The sequence below is a fragment of the Notamacropus eugenii genome, chromosome 4 (assembly GCF_028372415.1).
Source record: "Notamacropus eugenii isolate mMacEug1 chromosome 4, mMacEug1.pri_v2, whole genome shotgun sequence".
Taxonomy (NCBI): Eukaryota; Metazoa; Chordata; class Mammalia; order Diprotodontia; family Macropodidae; genus Notamacropus; species Notamacropus eugenii.
This window is the reverse complement of record NC_092875.1, coordinates 85,029,939-85,044,461: the sequence shown is the minus strand read 5'-3', so window position 1 is coordinate 85,044,461 and position 14,523 is coordinate 85,029,939. Positions and strand designations below refer to the sequence as shown.

The following is a 14,523-nucleotide window of genomic DNA, read 5'->3' as shown; positions in this document are numbered from 1 at the left end:
GACCTGGAAGTGGTGTGCAGGCTTGGTGTCAGGCAAGATATGGTGAAAATTCATTTCTCTCCTCAATAATACTTTCCCATGTCCAAACTCTTCAAACTAGCTTTTAAGGTTCCTTCTTCGCCAGTCTGGCCCCAGCCTGCTTCTCTGACCTTTTAGAATCCTAAAATGTCAAATCCAAGAGTGAACCATCAATTACCTTGGTTCAATCCTATCATCCCCAGGAGGGACTGTGGCCCATAAAGGGAAAGATAATCACTCAAGGTCTCCCCTAAAGCCAGTAGCAGAACAGGGATAGGAACCCTGAGGCAGCTTGGTCTTCCTGAGTTCAAATCAAGCCTTCAGACACTAGTTCTGTGACCCTGGAGAAGTCATTTAACTTCTGTTTGCCTCAGTTTCCTTACATGTAAAAGGTGGATAATAATAGCACCTCCCTTCCAAGGTGGCAGTGAGGATTAAATGAGATAACATTTGTAATACAGGCAGCTACCTGGTGTAATAGATAGAGCACCAGGCCTGGAGTCAGGAAGACCTGAGTTCAAATCTGCCCTCAGATGTGACCCTGGGCAAGTTACTTAAATCCTGTTTGCCTCAGTTTTCTCATCTGTAAAATGAGCTGGAGAAGGAAATGGCAAACCACTCCAGTATATTTGCCAAGAAAACCGCAAATGGGAACATGAAGATTCAGACATGACTGAAATAACTGAAAACAATAGAATATTGTAAAGCATTAGATTGGAAATCAGGAACACCCAGTTTTGAACCCAATTTCTCCTGGATTTCTCCTTATTTGTACATAGCTGTTTGCATGTTGTCTCCCCCAGCAGACAGTGAGTAGCTTGAATTCAGGGACTGTTTTTGCTTTTTCATTTTTTCCCGGTGCTTTACGCTGTGCCTGGTATACATCATACATATTAATAAATACTTATTGACTTGACTCAGATTTTACCTCTGACACCTTCCAGATGTGGGAAACGAGGCAGATTATGTAAAATTGCTCAGTCTTAATTTCTTCTGTAAAATGGGAATAATAGTAGTCGTACCATTTTCACAGAGTTCTCTTTAAGCTCGCACAGGATGATGTATAAAAATTGGTTTGCAAAAGGCAAGGCACTATTTATATAAATATCAGCTGTTGTGGAGTTGGGATCTTAGCCCCCTGACCTGTCAGTCTCTGGAGACCCTACTCTTTGGGGTGGTAGGTCCTACCAATATCTCTGCCCAAGGATCTCTAACAGACTAGAGGAATGAAGAGGAATGGGTGATCTTCTAGCATAGACTTTTACACATAGTAGATGCATCAAAATTGTTTGTTGAATATGTTTCATGAATGCCCATCAGATATCTGATACTTTGGCCCCCCAGCTCCTTACCAAAATGCAGAGGTTTCTCTCTGCTTTTAAAAATCCCAGTGTCCATTAAAAAATTGTTAAAATTTATAGGAAGAGCTGTAATCACAATGAACTTAGCCGCCACATAAGCAAATCCTAATGTCTCACCTGGGATGGAGGTCTCAGCATCAAAAGGAAGAGGAATAAAAATGATCTGAGACTTTTTGGCAACATATTGCCACTAGGTGTCACTCTCATCATACTTAATTGACAGCTATGAACTTTGTCATTTAAGATCACAAAATTGTAGTTGACTTTTAAGGAACCCTAGAGACATCGAGCTCAACCCCCTCATTTTCCAAATGAGAAAACTGAAACTGAGAGCAGTTAAGAGACTTGACTAGGATTTCGGTTTTGGAACTCCAGACTTTTGACCCCAAATCTTGCACTTTGTGACACTAGTTCTCTTTTGCCTAAATTTAGGATAGGTTGCTCCCCAATCCTACCAGTTTCTGTGGCCTCAAAGAAACTTTCTCTTTCATTTGAGACTCTTACCCCCTGGAGATCTGCTTGCCCATCTTTTAATGTCAGGCCAGTTCCAGAAAAGCCTATACTTGCTTCTTGGGGTTATAAATTGAATGATAAATTATTAAGCTGTTACAACATTCCAGGGACTGTGCAATTCACTGAGATACAAATAAAAATGAGCAAGGTGGTCCTTGCCCCTGTCCAATGAGGGACAAAAACATATAACATGGAGTCATAATAGAGTGAGGATACTAGGGGAAGAGGGTCCAGGGAGACATTATTTGAAAATGACCTGGAAGTGGTGTGCAGGCTTGGTGTCAGGTAAGATATGATGAAAATTCACTTTTCAGAGTCCAGGATCCCAGAGGCAAATCCAGGATCTGATGGGAGGGGAATAAGGAATAGAGTATAGATGGTGTGCTTTGGCAGTGGACAGGAAATAAATTTTATGGGTTCAGGACTTTCCACAGTACGACCGCTTCTTTATCCTGATGTAAGCGGGGAGAGGAAGGGAGTTTCTCATTTTTACCCTGTGACTTGGGCGGGGGGGTGGGGTGGAGGGTGGGTGCTTCCTCAGTCACTGGAATATCCAGCATCTGTGACCTTTACCTCAGCTGTGTGACTGTTCCAGAAGATTGCTGTGGCCCCAGCGAAAAACAAAACAAACAAACCCCAGGTCTAAGTTCATTATCTATATAGGCCAAGACACATTTTCCCATCTTTCTCCAGAATTCTGACCAGTTTCTGCTAAGAGGGAACTATATCTCTCATTCCACTGTAGGTAAGAATAATTGATACAGGCAATGGAGAGGTTGTCAGTGAGGCCATGAATCTCCAGATTTAGAATTGGAAGGGACCTTAGAGCTCACCCATTTAGGGATTCTTAACTTGGGATTTGTACACTTATTTTTTTTTTAAATTTAATAACCGTTTCAGTATAATAGGTTTCCATTATAATCTTATGTATTTTATGTATTTAGAAACATTCTGAAGAAAGAGTTCCCTATGCTTCCCCAGACTGCCCTAGGAAGCCATGATCCAAAAGGTTAAGAACTTTTGATCTTCCACACATTCTTATTGTACAGATGAGGAAACTGAGGACCAGTTTATCCTGAGGTCTAAGGACTTACTGAAGTTCACACAATTAATCGATTAACCAAAAAGCATTAATTAAACCCTTATTATGTGACAGACACTGTGCTTCATGCTGGGGATACAAAGACAAAAAAAGAACCACAACCCTTGCTCTCAAGGAGATTATGTTCCATTGCAAGAGAGGATATGTACAAATTTAAAAGCATTCTACTGTAACAGGCTTTTGCTTTGTGCATGCCAAGATCACCAAACATGGAGACACTCAATGTGGGAGACACCAGGGACTATATCCTAGAAGACATTCCTCATTCCCCTACAACCAGACTGCAAAAATTCAAGTCTCTCTCCTTCTCTCTCCTCCCCCTACTCTCTCCCTCCCTCTTATTCTTTCTCCCCTTAGTCTCCCCCTTCTTCTTTCCACACTTTCTGTCTTGTTCAATTGCTCATTTACTTGATCTCTCGATTTTTCTATCTGTATCCAGAAAGGTGAAGGTCCCAATCAACCACAGCACAAGCACTATGCACTGAGTTGGGTGAGGGGAAGGTAGTCCTTCACCTTTTATGCCCTGCAGTCCGGAGAAATGAGTTTGAAGTTTTGGTTTGGTCTGACCTATTTCATTTATTCTTTTCAGTTCTAGGAACTAGGTGGTGGAGTCCCTGGACCAGGACCTGAATCAAAGTGACCTTGGACAGAATTGAAGTCTGGATTTTGCCAGTATCTCATTCAGGAAGCCCTGAGAAGTTAGGATGCCTGGGACTCAAGCCCAAGGAAAAGTTTGGACTAGGAATTTGGTGGGGTTATGTTTATATAGGAAATGAGTTGAATTGTCAACCTAATCCCTGTTTCCTCCCCAGAGACTGAAGTAATGAAAGTGGAGATCTTGTTTTACCCAGGTATTGGAGGCAATGATCTTTATATGTTTATTCTTACTATAGCTTTGAGGCAAATATTCCTGTGTAAAAGTTGTCTGACTGAAAAGTGGCTAAATGGAACTAGGGAGCAGGGGACTCCTAAAATTGGAAGAATGCCATATTGGGTGGGGGGAACTTGAGCCAGTGGCAGAGAGAGTAGACATATTTTAAACCTTTCAAGGGTATGGAAGAACCCGGGGGAGGGGTAAAATGTAATATCCTTTGCTTCAGGCAGTGAGGGCCAGAGTAGTCACTGTTACACAAAATAAATATATGCAGAACAAATGCAAAATAAATGCAAGGGGGGAGCCTGGCAGTTGGGATCAGGAAAGCTTTCATGCAGGAAGTGGCACTTGAACTGTACAAAGTAAATAGCAGAGCCAGAATTCAACCCCAGATATCTGGATACCAAATCATCTCAGCTTTACTTGGTGGTAGCCCTTATGTAGTATGTCTCTGGGCAGCTAGGTGGTACAGTGGTTAGAGTGCTGGGACTGAAGCCAGGAAGACTTATTTTTGTGAGTTCAAATCTGAACTCAGACACTTACTAGCTGTGTGATCCTGAGCCAGTCACTTAACCCTGTTTACCTCAGTTTCTTCATCTGTAAAAATGAGCTGGAGAAGAAAATGACAAACCACTCCAGTATCTTTGCCAAGAAAACCTCAAATGGAGTCATGAAGACTTGGATACAACTGAATAATAACAAAAGTGTGTCTCAAAGATAATTCATTCCTTAACCATCACTTGGTATCATCTGTCCTCCTTGAATGTCTGGATTGTCCTGATAAGGGAGCAACATCAGAAGCTATTGGGGAACTGATTTCTCATAAATCCCACATCTTCCATAGCATTCTCCGTATTTGTTTTTTCTTTTCAGGAAAATTTGAACAGGGAGGGGGGTGAGGTAGTTGTGTATAGTGGGTAACCTTCAACCTCTATGTCATAAATTGTCAGGCTATAATTCTTTGGTTTCCTCTAAAATACATTTAAAATTTCCTCAGCACAATGTTCTGTATTGTCCAGTTTAAGCCAGACCCACTGTCAAAAATTCTTGATGGGAAGAGTTGGGGGTACCATGTAAGACAGATGCCAGATGGTGGCAAAGGAGTTTGTAATTAATTAGAACTGTGAGTAGAATTGGGAAGAGCCAGAAAGCAACTCCTAGTGTGGGAGGATGAGATTGTTTGGTAGTGGAAATTAGGGATGATGAAGACTTGGCAGGTGGGGAACAAACAGAAACCTGCCATATTGGCTTGATAGAGATATCTCTGGGCCTCCCTTTAATGAGATATCAATTCATTAGATGAATATACAACCAATACCTACATAGTCCTTTTATAATAAGATCCTAGGCAGGTAACTGTCAATTAGCCCTCACTGTTCCCCACTGCTCACTTTTGATGATCTAAATTTGTTCGTCATTGGCTCAGTCCCCACATACTGGTCATTCTTATTTCTTCTAGATGCATGCCCCTCAAGCATGAAGGTTATAGTTGAACAGTTGAATTAGGTAGTAAAAACATGATAAAAATAAGGAAAACATTATTCATCTGTATTATAAAATATGATATTTCAAATACTTCCTCACTCCAACCTTCACAGTAAACCCTGCATCTAAGATTAGAGTCTCTTTCCACTCTCTTCATGCTCCCTAACTGTATGTGCATGTGCATATGCATGTATGTGTATGTGCATGTATGTACACATGTACATGTGTGTGTGAGAGAGAGAGAGAGGGAGGGAGGAAGCAAGAGAAAGAGAGAGAAAGAGAGAGAGAGAGAGAGAGAGAGAGAGAGAGAGAGAGAGAGAGAGAGAGAGAGAGAGAGAGAGATGGACAGAGAGAATCAGAGAGAAAGACAGGGACACACAGAGACAAAGACCCAGATAGAGAAACAAAGGAGAGGGAGAGAGGAGAGAAGAGAAAGAGAAGGAGGGAAAGACAGGGATAGAGAGGGAGAGACAGAAAGAGAGAAATATAAGGGAGAGGGAAGAGAGAAGGGGAAGGGAGGGAAAGAAAGGAGAAGGGGAGAAGGGGGAGGGAAGGAGAGACAGAGACAGAGAGAAAGAGACAGAGACAGACAGAGACAGAGACAGACAGAGATAGACAGAGAGACAGAAAGATAGAGAATTCATTTATTAAAAAAAAAAAAAGCCAACCAATCAAACTATTAAAAGTACAAGATTCTATTGCCTTTTAAAGAAATAGTTACATAGTCCATGGTGTCTCTGGGAGTGGTTTTTGAAGGTGAAGTTAAACTGAATCTCAACCCATCACAGGAGGAGGGGACTAAAATAGTCAGTTGTGCCAGTTAATTCATAAACAGGTGCTGCAGCATGTAGCCCTCTTTTGTTCTCACTGAGTGCACCGACTCACTGAGTCTGTTGCCATGAACCACAAGCCACACCCTTCCAAACTGCTTCTTATCTACCAACTTTCATCTCTAAAGTTGTGGTCTGACAGATTGTGGTGTCCCTCCTGGTGTGCCTCCATGGTCAGGATCCCACTCACTTTTGTGAACCTCTTCAAGGAAGAAGAGAACTTTGAAATCCTTCCAAAAGTTTCCCATGATGAGTGAAGCAGATGAGTATCTCAAGCCGGATCCTCAGTTTCAGGATACACATACTCTACCCTAAGTTCTGATGGGAGATGTTGTGCAAAGGGAGAGTAGTTGCCTGCTCAGATGTAGGGCTGCCACAGTGTCTTCTGGAAATGCTAGTCTTCTTTATAAACAGCATGGAAGCTTCTTCCTTTGTTGAATCTGGATTCAAAGGACTTAGTTTTAAATTCGTTTTCTTCAACTTAATACCTATGTGGCATTGGGCAAATCAGTTTTCATGCTTCTCAGGTTAAATGGGGGGGTTGAACTAGATGACCTTTGACTAAATCTACAATCATGGGATTGTAATTTTCCTTGAAAAGGCTTGTGTCTGTATCTTAGGTGTGAGAGTTCTTAAACAAACATGAAGACTTCTTTAGACAAGGACAGAGCAAAGCTGAAGGGGCCGTAAGCAATATGTGAACATAAAAAAAAAAAGATTTGAGGGTTTTGGTGGCCCACAAGTTCAAGATGGGTCAGTAGTATGAAATTACATCCCCTAAATGCCAGCAAACTCCTAGTGTTCATTAAGAGAGGAAAGTGTCCAGGAGCTGAGAGGTGATGATTCTGCTACACTATGCCTAGGTCAGCCTACGTGTAGAGAACTATGACCACTTTAAGATTCCACCTTTTAGAAAAGCAAGTTTCAAGCTGGAGCATGAGCAGAAGGGAAGGACCAGGATGGTAAGGGGACTGGTGACCATGGAATGCAAGGAGTAGTTGAAAGACTCATGAAGGTACCATTGCAAAAGTAATCTCTTTGCCTTTTTCTCTAATGTTGGTAAGAGAGGAAAGAAATCTCAGAAGCCAACCAGTCCAAGTCTCTCATTTTGTGGGTTTGCAAACTGAAACCAGGTAAGTTCAGTGCCCTGCCCAAGGTCCCATGGGACTTTTTTGGTCCTATGTAGTTTCCTAGCCTGGGGCTTGAAGTGGGAGATTTGGTGATCATGCCATATAAAGCAATGGCTTTTATCTGAAATAAAAACGAAACTGAGAACAAAGTTACTGAGCCATCTATGATTTAATTTGCAGAGCTAGTATTTTGCATATTAAGCCAGGTCACCTGACTCCTCAGAGGTCAGAGACAAGGGAGTGATTTACAGAGATGAATTTTTGTAACAAAAAAAGAGGAACTGGAAAAATTATAGAAACCTGTTTTGAACATAATTTAATTGGAAAAGGCAGGTCATCTGAGAAGTTAGCTTCTTCTAGACTTTCTTAATCCTATGCCAGAAGTCCTTTCCTCCAGGTTACTACCTTTTGTAACCAAAAATCAGACAGAAGAACTTGTGGTTAGTGGTTAGTAGTCACCTCCTACTCCCATCTTCCTTAGAACAGTCCATTACTCAACTCAGACTCTAGCTTAATAAAAAAAGTGGCTTATCATCTAGCTAACCTTTGCCTAGGAAGGGGAACTTAGCCTCTGGTCAACCCTGCTTTCTTCTACAAGGGGAAATTTAGGTTTTAGAATACCTTATAATCTTCTGATTTTCTTCTTCTTTTTTTAAATATACCACCTTCTTCTTTCTTTGCGTTGCGCCCTTGCCTCCTATCCGGGCCTGAGTCTGAAATTTGGCTAATTTCTCTTGATTCATGCTGTTGGTGGATCTGGAAGTGAGGTGGCTGGCTTCCTCTGATGGCAACACATGGCAGCAACAAGATGGCGGTCACAGCAGAGGCAGAGAAAGGAGGCATTGGCCGCCTGATTTTTTATTCTTCTAGATTGTCTGCTACTAAATGATAAAGTCTTCTCTATTTATTTATTAAATCTATAGGTAACCTAGACTTAAGAGATGATCTATGTTAGTCTAGCTTAGCTGTTGGGGCTACCTTTTCTGATAGGAGCCCACTACTATAATCAAACCAAAAATAAATCCAATTAATCAATCACAGCTGATTTCCTTTGTCAGCTGGCAGAGGACCACAAAGCATGGGGCTGGTGGGCTAACAGAGAGGAAGAACACTCTCCGGATGCACCCAAGTCTCAGTACTCTGTAGCAAAGCTTCAGTTATTCCACCTTCGTTACAAGTCTAGCCCTATGTGTCTTGGCAGCCCTTCCCTATCCCACCCTGTTCTCCTCCAATGCTTGGGGAAAACCAACTGAGAAACCAAAACATTTCCCTTCCATCCTTCCCCCATGCAAGACCTCATTATGAAATTGAGAAAACAGGATGCTAGCAAAAATTCAGTTTAGACTACCAACTCAGATCACATAACATGCTTGCCTCACAAAGGAACATGACCTAAACATAAAAGGTCATATCTTTAAAATGTAAGAGGACAAGAAAATGAGGTAACTTTCATATCTGTGAGCTTAACCAACCAGGGATAGACATGATCATAAAAAACAAAGTGGATAATTTTGATTATATACCACTGAAAAGTATTTATACAAGCACTTAGCATGATACCTGGTGCATAGTAGGTATTTACAAAATTTATTGATTGATAAGCAAAATCAGTGCAGTTAGAATTAGAGTAGAATGAGCCAACTAGGAAAAATATGTACAAGAAATTATTGTGATAAAGATCTTATAATCAGATGTAATAACTACTGGCCAATGGGGGTCTAGTCCTTAAAGTATGTGCATCTTTTATATACAATTCTATTTGTAGTTCTCTGTTGGAATATTTGTGTTTACTGATGAATGACAATTTCATAATAAAGAAACTCATAGGATTTAAAATATATCTATAGCTTTTCTCAAAAATAAAGAAAAATGACTTCAAAAATACTTTGCCCAGAGTTCGGAGAAAGGCTACAAAAGACAGAAAATTGTTATTTCCAAACCCCTACCAATAGTATCAGTGGGCATTTACCTAGTTTTGCAAAGCACTTCACATGCATTCAATCATTTTATCTACTCCTGTCTCTCCTGGTAGGCTCTAACCCTTTCTTTTACTATTTTGCACCTTCCCCCCACTCCCATTCCTTTCCTCTGAGAGGAGCCAACATTTTCAGCCCACAGGTTGGTGTCTGAAGACCAACTGCTACTTCAAGGTGGATGACAGTAATCCCTTTACAAAAGGCACTTCACAGAAAGTAGGTGGTGACATTCTCTGGGCAGGGCCAGGGGAATAAATGTTATCAGTTACATTATACACGCCCCTCCCACACTTGGCTTCACTCCAAAATTCTGAGGAATCTTTCAGATAAAGATCTGGCTGTAGAATCCAGGGGGAAGGGCATCAGGTCTCTGCTCTGGGATGAATATTGCCATTTTGAATGTATGAGTTCACCAGAGACTTCTCCTGCTCTGTGCCCTGTGGGTACTATGTGGGTATGACTTCACTTGTTTCTGTGCCATCCCTAGACCTTCCTCCAGCACTGTTCTCTCATCATCTTCACTTCCAATCAGCAGGCTGATTTGGATCCTCTCTCTACAGTCAATAGTGAATTCATTGAGAATTCATTTCTGGTCACCCAAATGGACACCTGGCAGCTATGTATTTTAATTTTGCTGTGTGAATGGTCCAAAGGTCAGAATTAAAATTGTCTGGGGATCCCATTTTTTGAGTTGGATGGTCACTCATGCCTATATCATCCATATAAAATGTTGTCCATTTTCTCATCCTTCCCTGTGGGATAATAGACTAGTCTATGCACAGGAGCAGTGGCATTTTTTAGTCCACCAGAGACAACAGTACCTCATGCTGGCCTGAGAGGATGGTCAGTATGGCCACAGGTCACAAAGTTGAGAGCCAGAAAGGACTTTAGAGATTATCTGAGCAAATTATCCACTCATTTTTATTTTTCTTTTAAATAATATTTTATTTTTTCCAATTACATGTAAAGACAATTTTTCACATTCTTTTTTTAATATAAAATTTTGCTTTCCAGATTTTCTACCTTTCTCCTTTCCCTTTTCCCTAAGAGAATAAGCAATTTTATATAGGTTATATATGTGCAATCATGTAAAACATCTTTCTATATTAGTCATGTTGGGAAAGTAGAAACAGAACAAAAGAAAAAGACATGAAAAAAATAAAGTGAAAATACTATGCTTCAATCTGCATTCAGATTGTATGAGTTTTTTCTCTGGATGTGGATAGCACTTTCCATCATGAGTTTTTTGGACTTGTCTTTAACCTACTTATTTAACAGATGAGGTCAACTGAGACCCAAAGATGGTAACTGACTTACCTAAGGTCTTGAGCTTGGGTTTCCTAGTGCTAGATGATCTCAGGGGGTTAGCTCACCTGTCAATAACATTTACTCAGATTTAAGGGTGAAATAGCTTTGAACAGAGACTAGAATGTCTCTTAAGAGGTCATCTATTTAACCTTCTATACTTCTCATATGCTTGGGCAAAGAGACAATATAGTGGTAAGAGCACTGCCTTTAGAATCAGAAGACTTGGATTCAAATCTTGCCTTTGTCACTTTCTACCCAATATGATCTTAGACAAGTCACTTAAGCTCTCTAGGCCTCAGTTTCTTGCCTCAAAGTCTCTAAAGTCATTAAATCTGGAATCTTCACTTCTTCTTCATGGGGACTGTTGGAGAAGGTAGTTTCTTCCAAGTTCCACATCTCCTTATCTAATGTTTTCAAGACACTTTGTATAAGAAAAGGAAAGGTATCAATTGAAGGGTGAGCCTCTATGACTATGTCATGCATGACAAACTTAGGGCTCTAGAATTTCTTCTGAAATACAGGTTCAAATTCCTTTAGTATGTTACTATTTTCAGTATTACTAGTTGAAGTCAGCCTCCTGAGTCTGACCCCTCAGCTAATGAATTGGGGAAACCATGGTGGGATACTACCAAGTGAATGCCTCCACCCCTTCCTGCATAATAGGACTTTTCGTTTTAAATTATTTTTCATTTATCTTGACACATTAAAAAAAATTTAAATATACTTTATTTGAACACTTTAAAAAAATTTGAATTCCAAATTCTTCCTTCCCTCCATTTCCTTCTCCACTCATTGAGAAGGCACGTAATATGATTTTAGGGGCTTAAGGTGTATTCAGGTAAGACTAGTACCTCTGGTGTGAGGTCTGCTGAGCCCTTTTCAAGGTTGCTTTCCATCTTCTGTGTCCATCTGATCTACTCAATTCTCATCTGTGGCTCCATGAAGCTGTAGCATATACAGTGGCCATACCCTGGTAAACCATTTCAGCAGATGGGCTAAGCCAGATTGAGGGTGACAAAGGGGTCTCAAGCCTTTCAATGAATTAGGGGAGTGTCTACCCAAAGCATAACAAGACTTTGCATAGTAGAATGAGCATATGAGAACACTTTATTCCAATGGCCATAAAGGTGGTTGAAGCAGGCAACAGAGAGTGCTTAGAATTTGTTTAGACTTTGAGGATACCAAAGGCATCCACTGTATCCTAAACCATCACTGGTTCTCTTGACTCTGTCTTGTCATTGGACTTTGATGACTCTGGAAGAGAGCGAGGTCACAACTTTGGCAATCCTGTCTCTCTAAAATCTAATTTATACACAAATTAAAAAAATCACCTATACAATTTTACCATTTTTCCCTATCTTAAAGTCCTGTGGTGACAGGTAAGAGATGAGGTAGCAGATATGAATACACTGGGAGCCATAGTCACAAACCTGTATACAAGTGAACCAGAACATTGGGTTGTCTTCTCACTGGAAGCAGCAGTGGCCCCCCGGGTGTCTGAGCAGCCCTTTAAGGACTGCACTGCTCATCTTTTGGAGTGAGGAAGGGGCTAGAAAAGGTGCCATAAATATTTTTTGCTTTACCCAGCCCTGGTCTGCTTACCATAGCAGATTGGAATCCCAACCTGTGGTCAAAACACAAAAACAAATGTGCAAAAACTTCTGCAAAGATGATTCCACTCACCATTGCTATACGGAATGTGTGCATGATTATGGACAACACAAAATCCAATAGACCTGAAAGGTGAACAGCTATTTTTGTGAGAGAACTCAGTATCACATCCAAATAGCAGTTCTGAGAGAAACAAAGCTGGTAAATGAAGGCCAGTTTACCAAAGTTGGAGCTAGATAAACATTTTTCTGGAGTGGCCACAGTGAAGAGGAATGCCATGAAGCTGGTGTATGTTTTGCAATCAAAGCTAATTTAGTCAACAGGCTTGTGTGTCTCCCCGAAAAAAGCAAATGACAGACTCATGACAATGTGATTGCCATTTGTAGGAAAGTCTCATGCCAGCATCATCAGTGTGTATGCTCCCACCATGAAGAACCCTGGTGAGGTCAAAGAAAATTTTTTTGAACACCTCATCATCAATATGCCAAAAGAGGACAAGCTTGTAATTTCTTGGTGACTTTAATGCAAGAGTAGGCACAGATTACCAGACCTGGTAGGGACTTCTTGGGAGGAAAAGAGCACCAGCAGCTGTCACTTACTACTGAAAATTTGTGCATCTTATGACCTTGTCATCACCAACGCTGTCTTCCATTTACCTAAACACAATAAACTTCATGAATGCATCCTTGCAGCAAACATTGGCATTTAATAGTCATTGTAAGGAAAAGAGACAGGATGAGGGGATGATGAAGGCAATGTGTGATGCAGAGTGCTGGACTGATCATAGACTTATCCTCTCCAAAATAAATATGCAAAGTCAACAAAAGCAGAAGTCCCAAGGCAATATGACTACCAGAAGACTTAATGTCAACAGATTAGGGCACTTCAATGAGTGGGAACAGTTCATTACTAACTGGGAAAAGCTGAGCCAACACACGGTTAGCAATAGTGGAGCAGAAAAGCAGTAAGCAATTTTCAAATATTTGGTGTAACATTCCCTCGTCTGGTTCAGAACACTCAGACATTAAGATTGGTTTTAAAAAATGATGGGGAAATTCAGAAGCTATAGAACTTCACAGGGTTTACCAGCAGGATAGTTCATCCATCTCTCTTTTTTTTTAAATTTATTTTTTCCCAATTTATTTATTTAACTTTTAACATTCATTTTCACAAAATTTTGGGTTCCACATTTTCTCCCCATTTGTCCCCTCCCCCACCCCAAAACACCGAGCATTCCAATTGCCCCTATCACCAATCTGCCCTCTCTTCTATCATCCCTCCTTTCCCTTGTCCCCATCTTCTCTTTTGTCCTGTAGGGCCAGATAACTTTCTATACTCCTTTACCTGTATTTCTTATTTCCTAGTAGCGAGAACAGTACTTGACCATTGATCCTAAAACTTTGAGTTCCAACTTCTCTTCATCCCTCCCTCCCCACCCGTTCCCTTTGGAAGGCAAGTAATTCAATATAGGCCATATCTCTGTAGTTTTGCAAATGACTTCCACAATAGTTGTTTTGTGTAAGACTAATTATATTTCCCTCCATCCTATCCTGCCCCCCATTGCTTCTATTCTCTCTTTTGATGTTGTCCCTCCCCAAGAGTGTTGACTTCAAATTGCTCCCTCCTCCCATTGCCCTCCATTCCATCATCCTCCCCACCTTGCTTATCCCCTTCTCCCCCACTTTCCTGTATTGTAAGATAGGTTTTCATACCAAAATGAGTGTATATTTTATTCCTTCCTTTAGTGGAATGTGATGAGAGTAAACTTCATGTTTTTCTCTTACCTCCCCTCTTTTTCCCTCCACTAAAAAGTCTTTTGCTTGCCTCTTTTATGAGAGATAATTTTCCCCATTCCATTTCTCCCTTTCTCCTCCCAATATATTTCTCTCTCACTGCTTAATTTCATTTTTTTAAGACATGATCCCATCCTATTCAATTCATTCTGTGCTCTCTGTCTCTCTTTGCGTGTGTGTATGTGTGTGTGTGTGTGTGTGTGTGTGTGTGTGTGTGTAATTCCACCCACTACCCATATACTGAAAAGTGTCAAGAGTTACAAATATTGTCTTTCCATGTAGGAATGTAAACAGTTCAACTTTAGTAAGTCCCTTATGACTTCTCTTTGCTGTTTACCTTTTCATGCTTCTTTTCATTCTTGTGTTTGAAAGTCAAATTTTCTTTTCAGCTCTGGTCTTTTCATCAAGAATGCTTGGAAGTCCTCTCTTTCATTGAAAGACCATTTTTTCCCTTGAAGTATTATACTCAGTTTTTCTGGGTAGGTGATTCTTGGTTTTAGTCCTAGTTCCTTTGACTCCTGG

General features: G+C 40.6%; 1 long non-coding RNA gene across 1 annotated transcript in view; it reads left to right on the top strand.

The window, feature by feature from the left end:
* The window catches only part of LOC140500239 (uncharacterized), a 56,798-nt gene extending 52,535 nt beyond the window's left edge, over window positions 1–4,263 (top strand). Inside the window, exon 3 of the long non-coding RNA XR_011965659.1 lies at window positions 3,584–4,263. This is a non-coding gene — a long non-coding RNA (uncharacterized lncRNA). The remainder of the gene's footprint in view (window positions 1–3,583) is intronic.
* The last annotated feature ends 10,260 nt before the right edge of the window (window positions 4,264–14,523 follow it).